This window comes from Haliotis rubra, unplaced genomic scaffold (genome assembly GCF_003918875.1).
Source record: "Haliotis rubra isolate DU_JTF1 unplaced genomic scaffold, ASM391887v1 Scf1050, whole genome shotgun sequence".
Lineage (NCBI taxonomy): Eukaryota > Metazoa > Mollusca > Gastropoda > Lepetellida > Haliotidae > Haliotis > Haliotis rubra.
This window is the reverse complement of record NW_025764949.1, coordinates 48,995-67,951: the sequence shown is the minus strand read 5'-3', so window position 1 is coordinate 67,951 and position 18,957 is coordinate 48,995. Positions and strand designations below refer to the sequence as shown.

The 18,957-nt window shown below is 39.2% G+C and overlaps 1 long non-coding RNA gene across 1 annotated transcript in view; it reads right to left on the bottom strand.

The window, feature by feature from the left end:
• LOC124276431 overlaps positions 1 to 18,137 on the bottom strand; it is a 21,576-nt gene extending 3,439 nt beyond the window's left edge. Inside the window, exons 1-2 of the long non-coding RNA XR_006898543.1 lie at positions 17,911 to 18,137; positions 3,109 to 3,114 (exon numbers count right to left, since the gene is read on the bottom strand). This is a non-coding gene — a long non-coding RNA (uncharacterized LOC124276431). The remainder of the gene's footprint in view (positions 1 to 3,108; positions 3,115 to 17,910) is intronic.
• Between the last annotated feature and the right edge of the window lie 820 nt (positions 18,138 to 18,957).

Sequence of the window (18,957 nt, the reverse complement as noted above, 5' to 3'; positions counted from 1 at the left end):
AATATCACGCAGGGGACCCCAGAAATGAGCTTCACACATTGTACCCATATGGAAGCGAACCCGGTTTTCAAGCGTGATGTTTAACGCTTTTAACAATTAGGCTACGAGTGACTTACTGACAAACATAACTCTACCACTGAACTGCTACAAACTTTTCATGGAACTAACACATGGAAACAGACCCACCAAAATCCATACAAAAATTAAGCTGAAGCAAATACTCTTTCAAATATTTCACCTTTTCAACTCAAATTGTTAATCTTCTGCACTACAGCCAATGAAATGTCGGACATCATTCCCATAACTAACACTTACCTTCAATTTAAAAACACAGAAATATTTATGCTGACACATTCATACACATGCATCCATGAAACTCTGTGCAGTCTTTTTCACTGTAAGTACAAACATACTGACAGTAGAAGTCGAACAAGTCGTTCTGATCATGACACAACTAATCCGTTCCTTCACTTGTATCCGAGATAAAGCCATTTCTACACCTACTCCTAATGAGTTTTAACAAGAATTAGGTGTATAGCGGACTCCAAATTCGACCACAATCACTAGTCATCTTCAATAACTAAACAATCACGGACAACTTCACAGTTGGACATGTTGCCATGGTAACGAATAACTGCTGTTGAGTCTGTAATTAGTAACTAATGTATTTTTCACAGGTTGCCTTACCCATTGCCCATATTGAACAAAAGGATATACCATTTGTACAAAAACACTTTTTTACAACGGCTGAGAGGTGAGGTTAAATGGGGTCAAACATCACTTATTTCAGGCAGGCATTGTTGTTTTACACCACACTCGTCGGTATTCCAAATATATGACAGCAAATTGTAAATATTGATAAAGGTATGCTACTATATGGATGACAACTTATATTATGATGTGATGTTCTTTGCTGTAGTATTTCATTCTTGCTTGAAAACGGTATAAGAACCTTTACCAAAACACGCATTAAGGTATGCTACTATATGGATGACAACTTATATTATGATGTGATGTTCTTTGCTGTAGTATTTCATTCTTGCTTGAAAACGGTATAAGAACCTTTACCACAACACACATCATAATATAATAAAGAAGTTGTCATCAACAAAGTAGCATACCTTTCCTATTATTTTTCAGCTTCTAAAATGCAAATCCAACAGATCAGATTGTAAATTTTCCAGCTTGGACCATACAACCCATTAATTGACATCATGGTCATCAATCTATGCATTTGGGACATGATGAAATGCATTAACCAACTCACGAACCTGACCCAAACCCTGTTATAGGGAAACCACTGTTGGGAACTGAACATGATCTTAGGCGAGGTATGCTAACGCCTTGACAACTGAGCTACCATTTGATTAGTATTGAATGTACATTAGGTTTGTGTAGAGTGAGTCGGTTTGGTTTTACGCTGCTTTTAGCAATATTCCAGCAATATCATGGCAGGGGACACCAGAAATGGGCTTCACACATTGTACCCATGTGGGGAATCGAACCCAGGCCTTTGGCGTGACGAGCAAACGCTTTACCACTAGGCTACCCCACCACTCAAAGTTTGTGTAAAAGCATAAATAGTACCTGTAATGTCATTCTACTGTTTTGAACGCATATTTTCAGGAAGTGAGGTGATGTGAGGTGAAATTGGGTTTAACGTCGTGCTTGAGAATATTTAAGCTCTGTAATGCGGCAGCATACTAGCCCAGAAAGCTGGTTTTATAGTGCTAGCCCACTGAGATACCATGCCGCAGTGAAGCATGAATACCCCACTCAGACACATTATACTGACTCCGAGCTGACCAGTCCTTGTTGTACCCATCAATGCCGAGTGCCAGGCAGGGACAAACAAGCACCATATTTTAACGTCTTTAGGTATGATGCGATTCGGGATCGAACCCACAGCGACCTTCGGCTCTCCGGGCGGACACTCTAACCACTACACCACAGAGGCGTTCCTTTTCAGGAAGTAAGTCTCCTGGTGAACGTCACAATAGTCAATGTTGTTTTCCACAAGTGCTGGTATAGAAACATAAATAGTTCTTGCAATGTCATTCTCCTGCCCTGAACTCATATTTTTATGAAGTAATAATACATTCTGAGCAAATCAATACATAGATAAATAAAAACTCATTCAGGCAGCCTGCCAAATCAAATGTGGTTGGCATGTGACTCTTGCACGGAACCTATCAAAACACAAAAGGCAATTTTACGCTGCGTTGAACAGCATTCCAGTCCTGTCACAGCACAGGAGCCTAATGTAGGAGTCTCTACTGTCTACCACTTGGAAGGAGCCTTGATCCGGGTATAGTGTGACCAATCTAGAATCATAATCAAGCCAAGGGTAGCTTGTCATGCTAAAGACCCAGGTTCAATTCCCCACATGTGTACAATGTGTGAAGCCCATTTCTGGTCCCCCCACCATGTTATTGCCAAAAGCGGCGTAAAACCATACTCACTCTGGTGTCCCCCGCCGTGATATTGCTGGTATATTGCTAAAAGCGGCGTAAAACCATACTCGCTCACCCACTCACCTCAGCCATACATAGGGACACAAGTCTGCCCAGCAAACTGAGTGAGTGAGTGAGTGAGTGAGTTTGGTTTTATTCCGCTTTTAGCAATATTCCAGCAATATCAATGGCGTGGGGGACACCAGGAATGGGCTTCACACATTATACCCATGAGGGAATCGAATCCGGTCTTGAAGCGTGAGGAAGAGGAGGCTTTAACCACTAGGCTTCCCTGCCACCACCCCAGCAAACTGAAGCAGCTCTGGAATACACATTCTTCGAATACATACTTTCAAGGTCTCGTTGTCCGACACAACTGACACAAAATTATTAGATGCACATTCAGATTGGTAAAATTAAAAAATTCTCACTCTTTGCAGAAATAAACCTCAGTGAAAATGACCAGAAACCATTTGACACAGTCCCTGAAGGAAACACTGACATGTTGATGACATCAGTACAGGGTGAAATCAGGAAGTTCGGATTGCTCAACATTTTCCTTTGAATTCCTGTCATTCTGCTTCCTACTGCGATCTATTGGCGGATGTCACGAGCTTGCTAGTCAATGTTGTTGGTCACAAGTGCTGGTCAACACATTTCTCTCGTACACATCATCATTCATTACATCAAATCAGCTGATTGATGGCGTGATGCAGTACTGAAGAAACTGCATGAATATAAGCGTATTGAACAAAGAAACACACACACAAATTAACTGACATGAGTTTAAAATATTCTATAGAATCGTCAAGAATTACTTACAGTCAGTACCACTCCCCATGTTGACAATGGATTATGGATTAGAAATTGATGATAATAATGATAATGATGATGATGATTGAGCAACTGAACAGAGCTCCAACACATCAGTAATACATACCACCCACCTCCTCTCAACACTTCACGTTATCACTGTTTGGATATCTGGATCAAGTCTATAGATAGCAAGACTTTAGGTTTTTTTCGACTATGACTTGTAGTGAGTTAAAATTTATCATCACATCAGCAATATCTGTGACTTGTAATACACCTGGAGCTACAATCTTTATAACGTTTGCCTTTAAACTCCATTTCTTTTCATGTTATCTTTGCGTCTCACAGGTTGTACAAAATGGGTACAGAAAGCTAGGTGCAGGAGGTGGGCACCTTCGGCAACAGTAGGGATTCTGGGTTGGAATTAGCTCACAGCAAAATGTTCAGGTTGTGAGTGAGGATACTATCGATTGAAAGTCTGGCTGGGGGGCATGGCTGATGCTGTGTCATCGTACCCAAATGGCGTTGAAGTAAAAATGACTGGATTATTTGGTACAGACATTAACATTTAAAGGCTTCTCTCATATAGCCGGAATATTGTTGAGGGTGGTATAAAAACAACACATACACTCTATATTTCATAGTTAACAGATGTTTGCTAACTAGTTAGATTGGCTGACCATAATCCCTTCTCACTGAAAAACATTGATATCAATATTCTATTTAAAACTAAGATCTTGGTTGAGAGGTAGCAGTGAATAGCTGAACACAACTGTCAACTAAAAGTTTGGTGTTTCAACAATCCCATGAAGATATGGGTCCTCACCAACTCATGCTTGTCGTAAGAAGTGAAGGTCAGGCTCGCTGACAGGTTGGTGCATGTCGTTGTATCCCAATTGTATCCCAATTGTATACATCCATGCTCATGATGTCAACCACTGGATGGTGTAATAAAGAATGTTTTACAGACTGAAATTGAATTGCTGGAATATTGCTGAGAGAAGCGACAAGCAACAACAAACAAAAATAGAGCTTCACGTCTTAAACACTGACTGTCAATTATCATTGACATGTAGAACACCAGCATTCATAGACAGACAAAATCACAGACATTGAGTGAGTGAGTGAGTTTAGTTTTACGTTGCACTCAGCAATATCCCAGCTATATGGCGGCGGTCTGTAAATAATCGAGTCTGGACCAGACAATCCAGTGATCAACATCATGAGCATCGATCTGTGCAATTGGGAACCGATGACATGTGTCAACCAAGTAAGCGAAACTGACCACCCGATTCCCGTGAGTCGCCTCTTACGACAAGCATAGTCGCCTTTTATGGCAAGCTCATGGGTTGCTGAAGACCTATTCTACCCCGGATCATCACGGATCCACAGACATTGAGAGCGTAGGGGTAGCCTAGTGGTTAAAGCGTTCGCTCATCACATCGAAGACCCAGGTTCAATACCCCCTCTAGGGTGCAATGTGTGAAGCCCATTTCTGGCATCTTCTACTGTGACATTGCTGGAATATTGCTAGAACTTGTAGAAACAGCATAAAATAAACTCACTCACTCACTCACAGACAACAATGGATGGAGTCACCAGAAGGAAAACACTATCCTTGTTAGAGAAACCAATAAATCAACGAAAGACAAATTAGCTCTTCAGCCAGCACGGATTCTTGCCAACTGAACCCTGGGCCTGGACACCATTGTGGTAAGTGATAAAACTCATCAAAGGTAATTAATCCATGCAGTGTCAGTAACTGTTCACTGGTAAATCAATAATCAAAGTGTGATGACCTTATCCTAGAGCTACAAACGCTTTGTTGATAGGGACATTGATCACATCAGATAAACAGCTGTTCAGAGACTACAGGTTTCAAGTGTACTCATTTGTGTATTAACCGATGTACTCTATTAATTGGTCCTCAATAGTAGCTGTCATGGAAACTGCAATGGCTGAGCGGTCTAGGCGGCTGACTTTGTGTGCCGGCGATTAGGTGCCTGATTCTGAAGGTGTGGGTTCAAATCCCAGATGGGACTCAACCCAACAAAAGTACTAAAGTACTGTCGGAAATGCTAGAAAAATGCTTTTTAGCCTTAATACTTTGATAAAGGTGATAAATGTACTATGTTGTCAATATATCAACTCACCTATAGTGTACCTAATTTTTATTTCAATCGATTTAACATTCCCATGCATTTAAAGGGCAGTTTACAGGAGATAATATGGTACCAAAACAACAACTTAGGATTTTTTTAGAGTTCAACAACAGAAATCTGAAATAGTCTTTACATTTATGCTAATAATACAGGTGGTGTAAAAATATGAATCAACGATTTTCTTTAACAAATAAATGTTGAATGTTTGTGTTACTTTACTTAATTATTGTTTCTTTATTGAAGAAATATTAATATAAATGTTAAGTCTTGATAAATAAGTTTCCCGTCATGCATGCACATCTTTATCACAGCGTCCACTAAGGCCAACTATTTGCAGTCAATTGTTGCAAAGGTTTATAAGATTTTGTGCTTGAAAAAGACAGATGTCAACCTGTCATTAGTTTAGAAAGGGTTTATTACAGAACTTGTAGAGCTGTTGGTATGTCTTACCAACAAGTTTAAAATATTGTAAACAAATCAGACAAGACAGACCCCGTCTCAAAAGCAAAACCGGGACGGAAAACCATCCTTGACAACTTTGACAAGGAAGTACTTAGTCTACAAACTTTATGAGAAGAATAATATATATATTCTAAAGAAGCTTAAAGGTCACATGCAACCAAAAAATCAAACATAATTAAAACACAATTATCACTTCTTCATGACATATAATATGCATTGCTGATTATGAAAAAACAAATAAACAAAATTATAAGCGATAATCGACAAATCAAAAGTGCAATATTTTGTACTTGGGTTTATCACTTCCCTCATAAACGCAAGCAGCCAAAATTATAAGGGATACCAACCCAGTCAGAGCTTGGGGTGGGTGCACTCAAGTGTAACGGCTGGTTCATTAGCAGATGCCGCCTTCACGGCTCATTGTGTGTGTATATATAGAGATGTTGGGTTTTGTAAATACATGCTCATTTTTGTGTATAACATTTTGCAATCAACAGACATCATAACATGTCATGTGTTCAAGTATCACACCTGCCTGTCTGTGTAATTACATAATGTGACAGAGACCGAACTCGGCCATAAATCAATGCGCTTTTGTTTATGGTGTATAGCCTGATTGGTGTTAAGTTCAAATTGCATGTGGTCAGTGATCGCAGTTGTGTATTGAATATTGTCATTAGCAGACAGGCAGGCAGACACACAGGTGTCAATAAAACAAGACATTGAGTTTTGTCTGTGACAGCTTACATATCTATATCACAGTTAGAAATTGTGTCAACGCTTAAATAATGACATTGCTTTTAAGCATCGAACTGAGAAAGTGACTCGGTAAGAAGAACGTGTGGTGAAATAGACAAATGAAATTATATAAACAGTTTATTTACTGTCATAACATATAAAAGCTCGCGCCTGTGAGATATCAACAAAACATTATGAAAATAGCTCACACCAAAGCCTTCACCGAAAGTATTCACCAGACAGCCCGCTTCCAAGTTGCGCGAACCTATTTCACTGCGCGACGCTATGAGCGCAGCCCAGCTGTTGAAACCCAGATTCCCCAGAAAAGTCTGGGGAAAATTAGTGAAACGCTTTGAACTCCGATTTCGCGCTTTTTTTTCATCGCTATTTTTCAACTTTATAAGTTGAATTTGCATTTTGACGCTTTGTTTCGTAAGTCCATACCGAAAAGGTATCAGAATCTGCAAAGTTGTGTTTTACGCTGCATGTGACCTTTAAACCAGAGACTTGGCCTTGCAACAACCAGAGACTCATTACTTGGGCCTTGCAACAACTAGAGACTCATTACTTGGGCCCTTGCACAACCAGAGACTCATTACTTGGGCCTTGACGACTAGAGACTCATTACTTGGGCCTTCCTGCAGCAACTAGAGACTCATTACTTGGGCCTTGCAACAACCAGAGACTCATTACTTGGTCCTTGCAACAACCAGAGACTCATTACTTGGGCCTTACAAGCGACTAGAGACTCATTAAGCGACTAGAGACTCATTACTTGGGCCTGGCAACAACTAGAGACTCATTACTTGGGCCTTGCAACAACTAGAGACTCACTTGGGCCTTGCAACAACCAGAGACTCATTACTTGGGCCTGGCAACAACCAGAGACTCTCATTACTTGGGCCTTGCATGACCAGAGACTCATTACTTGGGCCTTGCAACAACTAGAGACTCATTACTTGGGCCTTGCAACAACCAGAGACTCATTACTTGGGCCTTGCTGGCAACAACCAGAGACTCATTACTTGGGCCTTGCAACAACTAGAGACTCATTACTTGGGCCTTGCAACAACCAGAGACTCATTACTTGGGCCTTGCAACAACTAGAGACTCATTACTTGGGCCTTGCAACAACCAGAGACTCATTACTTGGGCCTTGCAACAACCAGAGACTCATTACTTGGGCCTTGCAGCTAACTAGAGACTCATTACTTGGGCCTTGCAGCGACTAGAGACTCATTACTTGGGCCTTGCAACAACTAGAGACTCATTACTTGGGCCTTGCAACAACTAGAGACTCATTACTTGGGCCTTGCAACAACCAGAGACTCATTACTTGGGCCTTGCAACAACCAGAGACTCATTACTTGGGCCTTGCAACAACCAGAGACTCATTACTTGGGCCTTGCAACAACTAGAGACTCATTACTTGGGCCTTGCAACAACTAGAGACTCATTACTTGGGCCTTGCAACAACTAGAGACTCATTACTTGGGCCTTGCAACAACCAGAGACTCATTACTTGGGCCTTGCAACAACTAGAGACTCATTACTTGGGCCTTGCAACAACCAGAGACTCATTCGCTTGGGCTCTTGCAACAACCAGAGACTCATTACTTGGGCCTTGCAGCCACTAGAGACTCATTACTTTGGGCCTTGCATCAACCATAGACTCCATTACTTGGGCCTTGCAACAACTAGAGACTCATTACTTGGGCCTTGCAACAACTAGAGACTCATTACTTGGGCCTTGCAACAACCAGAGACTCATTACTTGGGCCTTGCAACAACTAGAGACTCATTACTTGGGCCTTGCAACAACCAGAGACTCATTACTTGGGCCTTGCAACAACTAGAGACTCATTACTTGGGCCTTGCAACAACTAGAGACTCATTACTTGGGCCTTGGCAAAACCAGAGACTCATTACTTGGGCCTTGTAAACAACCAGAGACTCATTACTTGGGCCTTGCAACAACTAGGAGACTCATTACTTGGGCCTTGCATAACTAGAGGCTCATTACTTGGGCCTTGCAACAACTAGAGACTCATTACTTGGGCCTTGCAAACAACTAGAGACTCATAACTTGGGCCTTGCGTAAACAACCAGAACTCAAGACTCTATAGCCTTTAACAACTTGGATTTTGGGCCTTGCAACAACTAGAGACTTGGGTGTCATATTAGTCCAGAGACTAATTTGTTGCAACAACTAACTCATTACTTGGGCCTGCCTCAGTACAAGTGAAAAAATAACTTTTAAGATAGAGAGTTCACTATCAGTCAAAAATCAGTAATGATCTGTTTTGCATTTCCTTACCTCACAATATGTGTGTTTATTTTTTCGGAAACATAAGACAGGTCTATCTCAATAATCTGACAACAATGGTGATTTTGACGAGTGAGGCCTGAGCTGGTAATTAGCCTGGAAAGGACATGATGAATATTGAAATGTTTATGAAAACACACATAAACATTGTAACTATGGTAAATCCCAAGGCCAAATGTTTCAATCCGTTCTTTCCTTACAAATATCAGGGTTAGAGTTAGAACTGGTCAACACATGCTTGCCATAACATGAGTGGGAGGTCATGCTTGTTAACTCACTGATGCAAGCCATTGCATCCCAATGCTTAGATCAATGTTCATGAGTGAGTGAGTGAGTTTAGTTTTATGCCACTTCTAGCAATATTCCAGCACTATCACGGCGGGGGACACCAGTAATTGGCTTCACGCATTGTACCCATGTGGGGAATCGAACCCGGGTCTTCAGCGTGACAAGCGAACGCTTTAATGCCCATGATGTCTGTCACTGGATTGTATGGTCCCCACAAGGAACCTGTGAAGATCTCTGTAACCCATGTTTGTCATAAGATGTGACAACAGGATCAAGTGGTCAGGCTCGCCCACTTGGTTGACACATGTCATCATATCCCAACTGTGTAGATCAATGTGCACACTGATAATCACTGGTTTATCTGGTCCAGACTCGAGTATATACAGACAGCAATATAGCTCGAATATTGCTCAGTGCTGCATTAAACAACAATCTTTATACATGGATTATCTACAGACCGACTTCTCATGACTAATATTCCTGAGTGCAGTGTTACACAGCAAATCATCTGCAGCCAACAATACCCACTGCCTACTGATGCTGCCAGACTGGCAAACAAACCTGAGGCTCATTTCACAGCATACAAATATGATTATCTTCCAGCGATGCAATCAAATAAGGCCATGATCCTGCTGTGGAGCCTATGGCCAAGCAGGTCCTTGGTACCTCAAGCTTGTCATTAGAGATGACGGGAGACAACATATCAGTGTGTGAAATAGTTTCTAAATTTTGCTAGCCAGTCGGGCAAGCTATACCTGAAAGTTACTATTCCACAAATAAATCACTAGCCCGAAATTTGAATGTAGGAACAGGTTTCATCGTTACGCTGCTAATATGATGAACATTTTTATCAGGCCATAATCTTGCATGATTTAAAAGTGTATTATAACTTAACAAGTCGGAGAGAGGTATATTTACAAAATGACCCCATGAAATATTCACAAGCCAGTCAGGCCAGTGACTGAAGATTTACTGGCCTGACTGGATTTTTACTAGCCACAGGCTAGCGGGCCAGTGACTATTTTGTACACTGTACATGTTGTGACAGGATTTGTTTTGCCTCGTTGTGCCATTATGATGTTAATCCTCTATCTCTAGTTGTCCCAGTCACCACAGTGGAAAACAACACTCCCTCACTCACCCAAGGTAAACTTATCACTCAAGCTAAAACTTCAATCATTAAAATTAAGCAATCAAACAACTAATCCTCCTTAAAGTAGAGCAGTCAAACAATGTATGATCATGAACTGTAACTTCTTTGTCATACTCGCTTGACAACGATACAAGAATCTGTATCAAAACGTCACATCATCCGAATAAAGTAGTTGTTCATCCATAAACTCTTGTACTTATCATGAATCGTCATAATCAAACAATCAATTATGCTAAAACTAAGCAATCAGACAAAAACATATTTCAATCTAAGCAATAAGTCAATCAATTCATGTTCCTCAATCTAAGCAATACATCAAACAATTCATGTTCCTCAATCTAAGCAATACGTCAAACAATCCATGTTCCTCAATCTAAGCAATACATCAAACAATTCATGTTCCTCAATCTAAACAATAAGTCAAACAATCCATGTTCCTCAATCTAAGCAATACGTCAAACAATCCATGTTCCTCAATCTAAACAATACGTCAGACAATTCATGTTCCTCAATCTAAACAATAAGTCAAACATTTCATGTTCCTCAATCTAAGCAATAAGTCAAACAATTCATGTTCCTCAATCTAAACAATAAGTCAAACATTTCATGTTCCTCAATCTAAGCAATAAGTCAAACAATTCATGTTCATCAATCTGAGCAATCAGGTAAACATTTATCATAATTTTTGCTCAAGTGTACAATCAAACAATATATGCTCCTCAATCTGACTGACTGACTGACAGAGTTTAGTTTTACGCCGCTTTTTAGCAATATTCCAGCAACATCACGGCCGGGGACACCAGAAATGGGCTTCACACAGTGCGCCCATGTGGGGATTCTCGAAAGTCTTAATACAGCTTTAGCCATTAGGCTACCCCACCGCCCCTGCTCCTCAATCTACGTAATCAAACACTTTAGTATACTAAAGCTAACACAGGAAACAATTAAGTAGCCTTAAGCTAAGCAATCAAACAATTTATCAGTGTATATGACACCTGAATTCAAACACAGCATTGATACAATGATACACAACTGAAGACAAAGTTGGTTAATCACAAACACCATTTGATACTCACTGTTTTACTTTGGGTTTCTAAACTTTACTAAATTTATCCTATACATTTGCACGCAACTCAAAGTCAACTTAGAAAGGGTGATTTATTATGTGTAGATTACGCCAAAATGCAGCTTACTCGGACCTCTGAACAATTTCAACTGTAGAGTCACATTAAAGTCAGATACTTACGTCAAAGCCAACAACAACTTGAATACTCGACAGGACTATCCAGACTGCCTGTCAACAACAAGCTGCACACTGACTTATAGGTGTGGCCAAGTGGTCTTGTCGATGGTTATATTTGTATATACGTACATATGCTAGTGATAATTGTGTCATTGTTTATGTAGATATTGTTATTGATTGTTGACCATGTTACTAGGAGGTATTGACACCTATATTCATACCTATATTCATACGACCCGTGAAGATCCGGGGTAGAATAGGTCTTCAGCAACCCATGTGCTTGCCATAAAAAGGCGACTATCTTGTCGTAAGAGGCGACTAACGGGATCGGGTGGTCAGTTTCGCTGACTTGGTTGACACATGTCATCGGTTCCCAATTGTGCAGATCGATGCTCATGCTGTTGCTCACTGGATTGTCTGGTCCAGACTCGATTATTTACAGACCGCCGCCATATAGCTGGAATATTGCTGAGTGCGGCGTAAAACTCAACTCACTCACTCACTCCTATATTCATACCATTATTGACACATCTGTATTGGTACTGTATATATCAGATGAATCTGAGATTCAGTCAGGCTATTAACACTCGAGGCCAGCAGTGTACAGCATCTTCCTATCAAATACAACACGGGAAACATGGTAAAAGTTATCGATCAACGGACAAACACATTTTTATTGGCCAGGCCAGTGGCCATTCTATTGTCCTCGTTGATATTGACCATGAGAACATGTAAACAACAACGAGAACTTGCCGCTCCGTGTCAGGAAGTGCAACTGTTTGGTAATCAATAAATTATTTCAATCAATACAAAATATCCATACAAAATAAATACATCAATAAAACTTACAGGAGTGGAACAGTTTACTCTTACCAATGATATTAAATTTGTACATAACAATAGCATACCATTAGATAAGGCTAAATGGTTTTAAAATGACTTTAAACGTTTATAAATACACATTCCAAATGGATGGGCTAAATAGCCTTAGTGACACAAATGCTCTCAAGCTTTATAAGACATAACTCTCTGGGAAACGAAAAACATACACTAAAAAGTCCTCAAATTGAGGTATGATATGACTGTTTTGTTGTTCCTAGGCAACAAAACATTTACCCTAAGGACTGGTAATATTACCTTACTTTTATGGTATGGATTGCAGTGACATGACACTGATCGAACACGCATCTACACCAAGCCACCCTCATCCAAGTGAGTGATTTGGGTCATTACATAGGGAGGGCAATTGATCCAGACGACACAGATTAAGTGATTGATTCTAAAGGAGATAATCTTCCTCTGTTGTGAGAACACTTCTGGTCAGTTGCCAGGAAAATAGTAGAACACAATAGATTGGGTAGATATGGTATGAATTTTGTCTAAACATGTATGAGTAATTCTTGTTCTCATTTACATTTTATTATCCCAGTTTGCTCTTTAAATGCTAGCTTAATAAATTCACAACAACTGAACATTCATAAATGTGAAACAAAATAAATTGTGATAAGTATTCTCTCTTTCTGATATGTCTCTTTTCTGGAGCGGAATTAAATGTTTTCCTATTCATGCCATTATAACATTGCTAATGATATTTCCTTGTCTAAGTGACTTTATTTCACTAACAAAATGACCATGAAAAATGAAGAAAGGTTTTTACTCTGTTATATCATTGTACTGAACGCAATCATGAAGTGAACATACCTGATCATAATACATGTTTATCAAAATAGTAAAAACTCTGAAGAAAGCCCAGTAATAAACAAAATAATCATGCTTTCCAAATTTGTCAAATATATCTACTGAAGATGAATAAATTAAAAGATCCTACTGAAAATAAATAAATTAAAAGATCCAGATCGAATGATGATCTATTGTGAAATGATAATCAGCTAGATCAGTTGAACCTTGTTCAGAGGTACAGTAAAGGTATTAAATAATGCTCAGGTATTAAAGGATGATCAATAATAAAATAATGCTTAGGTATTAAATAGTCAATAGGTAGTAAATAGTCAACAGGAATTAATTAGTCAACAGGTATTAAATACTTCTCAGTTATCAAATATTAGGTTGCAAATACAAAACAGGTATCAAATAATGCTAAGTTATCAAATATTAGGTATCAAATAATTACAAGGTATCAAATAATGCTTAGTTATCAAATATTAGATATCAAAAATTGTCAGGTATGTAATAATCACAGGTGTCACATAACATTCAGTTCTCAAATATTAAGTATCAAATACTAGGCAGGTATCAAATAATGCTAAGTTATCAAATATTAGGTATCAAATAATTACAAGGTATCAAATTGTAGTCAGGTATCAATTATTCAATAGGTACCTAATTACATTCAGGAGTCAAATAATGATCAGACACCGTGATGAAATCATGAAACACCTGTCTGGCTTGTTTTTAGTTCACAGTTGTAGAACATACATTGTCCCTTCTATTTACACATCATGTTCTAAATGGGTAAGTCAATATGGGTGCACCACTTCGCAGTTTATTCTATTTAACTAAACTTGGTCACATGACAGGCTTTCAGCGAGTATAATGGATCAAAGATATTCATACTACTCGAGGATATTCAATGTGTCAAGGTTGGAAATACATGTCTGAATATGTCTTGGAAGTTTTATTTGATATTGGAAACACATTTTCAGGTTCACTGAAACATAAGCACATATTTCAAGACGTTTGCTCTGAGCTTCAGAACAAGATGAATTACACATGTCAGAAATCCAGTCAACAATTAAGCAGATAACCGTGCAACAAGTAAGGGGTCTTGTCAAAGCTGACTGACAATGGTTTTATGCCGCTTTTAGTAATATTCCAGCAATATCACAGCAGGGTACACTAGAAATGGTCTTCACACATTCAGAGCTACAGGTAACGTTTTGGATCACTGAGTTATGTACTCGCTTGTGTTCATCTCAATTGGGTATTCTAATTTTCCTTTGAGTAACCAAATAAATTGTACTCACCTCACTCAAACTCAATTGGGTATTTTTCCATTTTCCATTAATTTTACAAATATAAAAAAAGTTTAAATGTTAGTGTTTGTTATTTATATTTGATCTGTAATATGAGAACGATAAGAAAGACTGCAGGTTGTCAAGTTCATGTACTGAAATAGAACCTCTCAGTATACCAGAGTTATTATATTTTATCCACCGGTACGCAAGCTAAGATTTGACATTTTTGTTTGTACGCATGTAAGATCACATTTATTGGGTATTTACCAAACTCCAAGCGTACTTGTACGCAACAGACTTAATAGGAATTGAGTTTTCTCATAAACATTTGCGTAATTTACGCAGATACGCAGCTTATCTGTACCTCTGCACATTGTACCCCTGTGAGGAATCGAACCCAGCCTTCGGTGTGAAGAGTGAAGGCTTTAACCACTCGGCTACCCCACTGCCCGGTCTTGTCAAGAGTTGACGACACTATATACTTATAATATAGTGTTTGCCCTAGGCATTTTTACTAGGGTGCAGCACCCTGTTCTTTTCATTTGCCCCCCTGTCCTTTTTTGATACAATAATTGATATCAACACTTGGTGGTTCTAGTTTCTATTTCATGCTGAAATTAAGTGAAATAACTGTGCTCTTTGAGTCTTTAAGAATCATATGCATCGATAACTCAACATAATACTTGGAAATCTGTCACAGCTTGCCCTCTTGGAATAAGGGTCCCCTTTTGAAATTCTGTCACCCTGCCTTTTTTTTATCCTGGGGAAGACACGATAATCAATACCTACATGTCTGCAATGGAATAATGGTGTTAATAAGGCAATTTGAAAAGCATGAAGTCTTCTTTTTATTTGTTAAGCACAATCAAATGAGATTGGGGTCATATTTACTGTTATGAAATGTTATATCATCTCTAGAAGGGTACCTCAATGAGTTAATCAGTATATAAGTTGAGGACCTGAGATTCGAATAAAGTGGAAGATGGCATTTTCAAGTTAGTTATTTCCATCAGAGGAAAATGAATAAAGCCTTTGCATTTCAAACATTAAAGTAACAACTTAGTTGGTTGCCAAGGAGGACGGAAATTTCGAACTGACGACCAGTGTCAATTCTGCAGTGTTCATTCAAGCATTTCTAAAAAGTGAACCCATGGCCCACCAGCCCTCAGTTATGTGAGTCATTTAGAAAATTGCTGTCTATTTTTAGCGATTCACTGTAGTTCAGGTGAGGTCAACAAGAAGCATGCTTAAGTTTTGCTTGAGTTGCCAAGTGAAAACAAAATAGTGATGTGTTTCAGACTTACATTTATGGATGTGTTGACACGACCTGCCTGTATCTGTACAGTGCGCCATGTTAAACATTAGTGCGTGAATGACGCAAGGGTGCAGCCTAGAATGAACACTGATTCTGCAGCTGTCACTTCCACTTGGTCACATGTTACTTCTACTAGTGTTGGGAATTGGTTGAAATCTCAAAATTGATAATTGGTTCATTACCAACAAGCAATCATCCAAAAAAAATTGGTTAGCGTCATTTTTCAGATTTTCCTTTTCAGATTGTTATTGCCGATAAGTATAACTTGGTTCTCTGTTATTTTCTGTTTTATTTAGAAACTGTGCAAATTGCATTAGCAAATTTCACATCCAATGTAAACTGATCCAACTTGCTACTTAAAAGTGATGACTAATATATCACAAACATTAACTTCCCACAGTCTTCAAGGAATATTCAGTCATGACTTTTCAGTAAGTGAAGTGAGTTTTCTAAGAATTAAACACGTTTTCAGGCTCTGACAACTTCTAAGATACGTTCCATCGTCAAGTGTTTCAAACAATAAAACAAAAGTTGCAAAATCATTTGTGTTCGATCATGAGCAAATGTGATCGATTGCTTGGTTGTTTGGCCACTGAGACCAGTCTTCGATCATTTCAATTAATGCGAACACCACTACCTTCTACTGATAACTGCATAATACCTGAGACAGACCTACAATACAATAATAAACACGGATCATTTGAATATCATAAACATGATGCTGTGCAAAGCCTACAAAGAACCAATCCCTGCAACAAGGCATTCACAGTGGTCCCATTCACATTTATTATGCTGTAGGTGAAGAATGCGAAATTACTTAACAGACTTCACAGAATTTGTAAAATAGACAAATAAGTGTAAGTGTAAGTCACTGAATCAGGACTCATTTATAGACAAAATAGATCGAAGACACCATTTCTATCACCCATTTACTTCCACAAGAGTAAGAGTGAATGTACTCTTTAACAATCCGAACAGTGTTGTTCTGTCAATAAAATAAAAGTATAACAATATTCAAGAAATATCATGGAGCTGGACACCAGAAACTGACATAATGCATTGCAGCCATGTGGGGAATGAAACCTGGGTCTTCAGCTTAACAAGTTAACATTTTAACCACTCTGCTACCCTTCTTTGTCGTTAGCCTGTATCTCCCCCCTGCATGCACATACAGAAGATATCATTTTAATGAAACTGCATCTCAAAGCTATTCAGGCGATTATGACATTCATTATCGGTAACCATGACATCACAGTCCTCGTCAGTGAGGTGGATTTGTTGTATTTTGGTAACTTCTTCACTTAATGCTTGGATAAAATATTTATGGTCACATATTGAAATATTTGACACCAAAAGATCTATTCATTTTCTGCATGCACAAACTAAAAACCTTGAACCTCAAGTTCAGGTAAGTTTATTGGTCATATAATTGCATTTCAGTGACTTTTAAACCATATAAATAAATAAAAATAGATTGGTACCGGCACTCATTGTACGGATATACCAGCCAATATGGCGGACTCTGCTGCAGACGCTTTTTATCGAGTTCCAAACTTTAGAGCAAAGTCTTCAATTTGGAATCATTTTCAATTGATCTCTTGTACAATCACATCTAAGTCCTGATAGTGGTCAGTGACATTGTTTCAAAAGAAAGGAAACAGCAATCTTATTACCTTAAACCATGTGTTACACTTTCACAATATATTGCAATACATATTGCAATACGCCGACACATATCGCACTTCTGAGAGTTTGGCAATACCCAACCCTAAAAACTATGTAAAATATGCGGCAGTGAACATCACCACCAGTTGATAAAAAGAGTTGTCACTAGGTATCAGCAAAATATATGACAGTCGTTAGGAACACAATCAACCAAGGGTGAAGGTGACATTTCCACCTGAATGAACCGACAACAACTTCCAGTAATCAGAGAAAAATACCTCAACAACAATTATTTGTTATTCATAATAGGAACTTACTTTTTACTTCCTCATTTGCAAAACACGTGTGTCACCTGTAAGACACACATGAACTTGTTAGCCGTCTATCTTGCAATCCGTCGCCAGCTCTCATGCTCCGAACCGAGAACACCCAATTATGTGGTCCATGATCCACCCCAGCACCACCCTCGAAGATCAGGGGCTATTGGGGTCACATTTCTCGGCTGGGTGGCTCTTCCCTGTTTGTCAAGGCAGTTTCCAAGGCAGGTGACTCGTGTAAACTCACAACACCGCGTTCACTTAAAGAGAGCGCAAGCGCTTCCCGTGACAGCGTTTTAGTGATTGTTCCTGATTTGAGAACGACGTTCTTGGGTTAAGAACAAGTGCAAAACACAAGATAGTTTGCTACATGTGTCACAAGCATCATTACAACATTGTAGAGGGCAAGTTTTCTTGACATGATGAATCGTATAACATTCTCTACATGAATTTTGGGCGAATTTTGCTGAGTAAGTTGGCTCGTCGTGGGTTCGATTCCCCGTGAAGATCCGGGTTAGGATTGGTTAACGTTGCAGCCCATATGCTTGTCGAAAGAGGTAATCAGGCTCGACGACATTGTTGCCACGTGTCATCGTATCCAAACAGTGAGATAGATGCTCATACTGTAGATCACTGGATTGTCTTGTCCTTTTCTACAGACCGCCGTCATACAGCTGGAATACTGCTGAGCGTTGAACAAAAGAAGCAAGCTTGATGTCCCCTCCCGTGATATTGCAGGAACATTTGCTGAAAACATGCTCAGTCACACCTTACCTCAATATACAGTATGTTAAATGCTTTTATAGTTAAGGGGTATTCGGGATGCCTCTGTGCAGTACACTGGATGCCATACAGTGTTCATTTCGTACACAGATTTCTTTCTTTCTTTACACTTTTCTTTCTTGCAAAGAGTAACAACACGATAAAATGTTTACGTAACTCACAATGCCTTGACGTGCAAAAACCTGATGACGTCACAATGATATGGCGTCAAAAACCTGATGACGTCACAATGCTATGACATCGCTGCACTGCAAGTCTAATGGC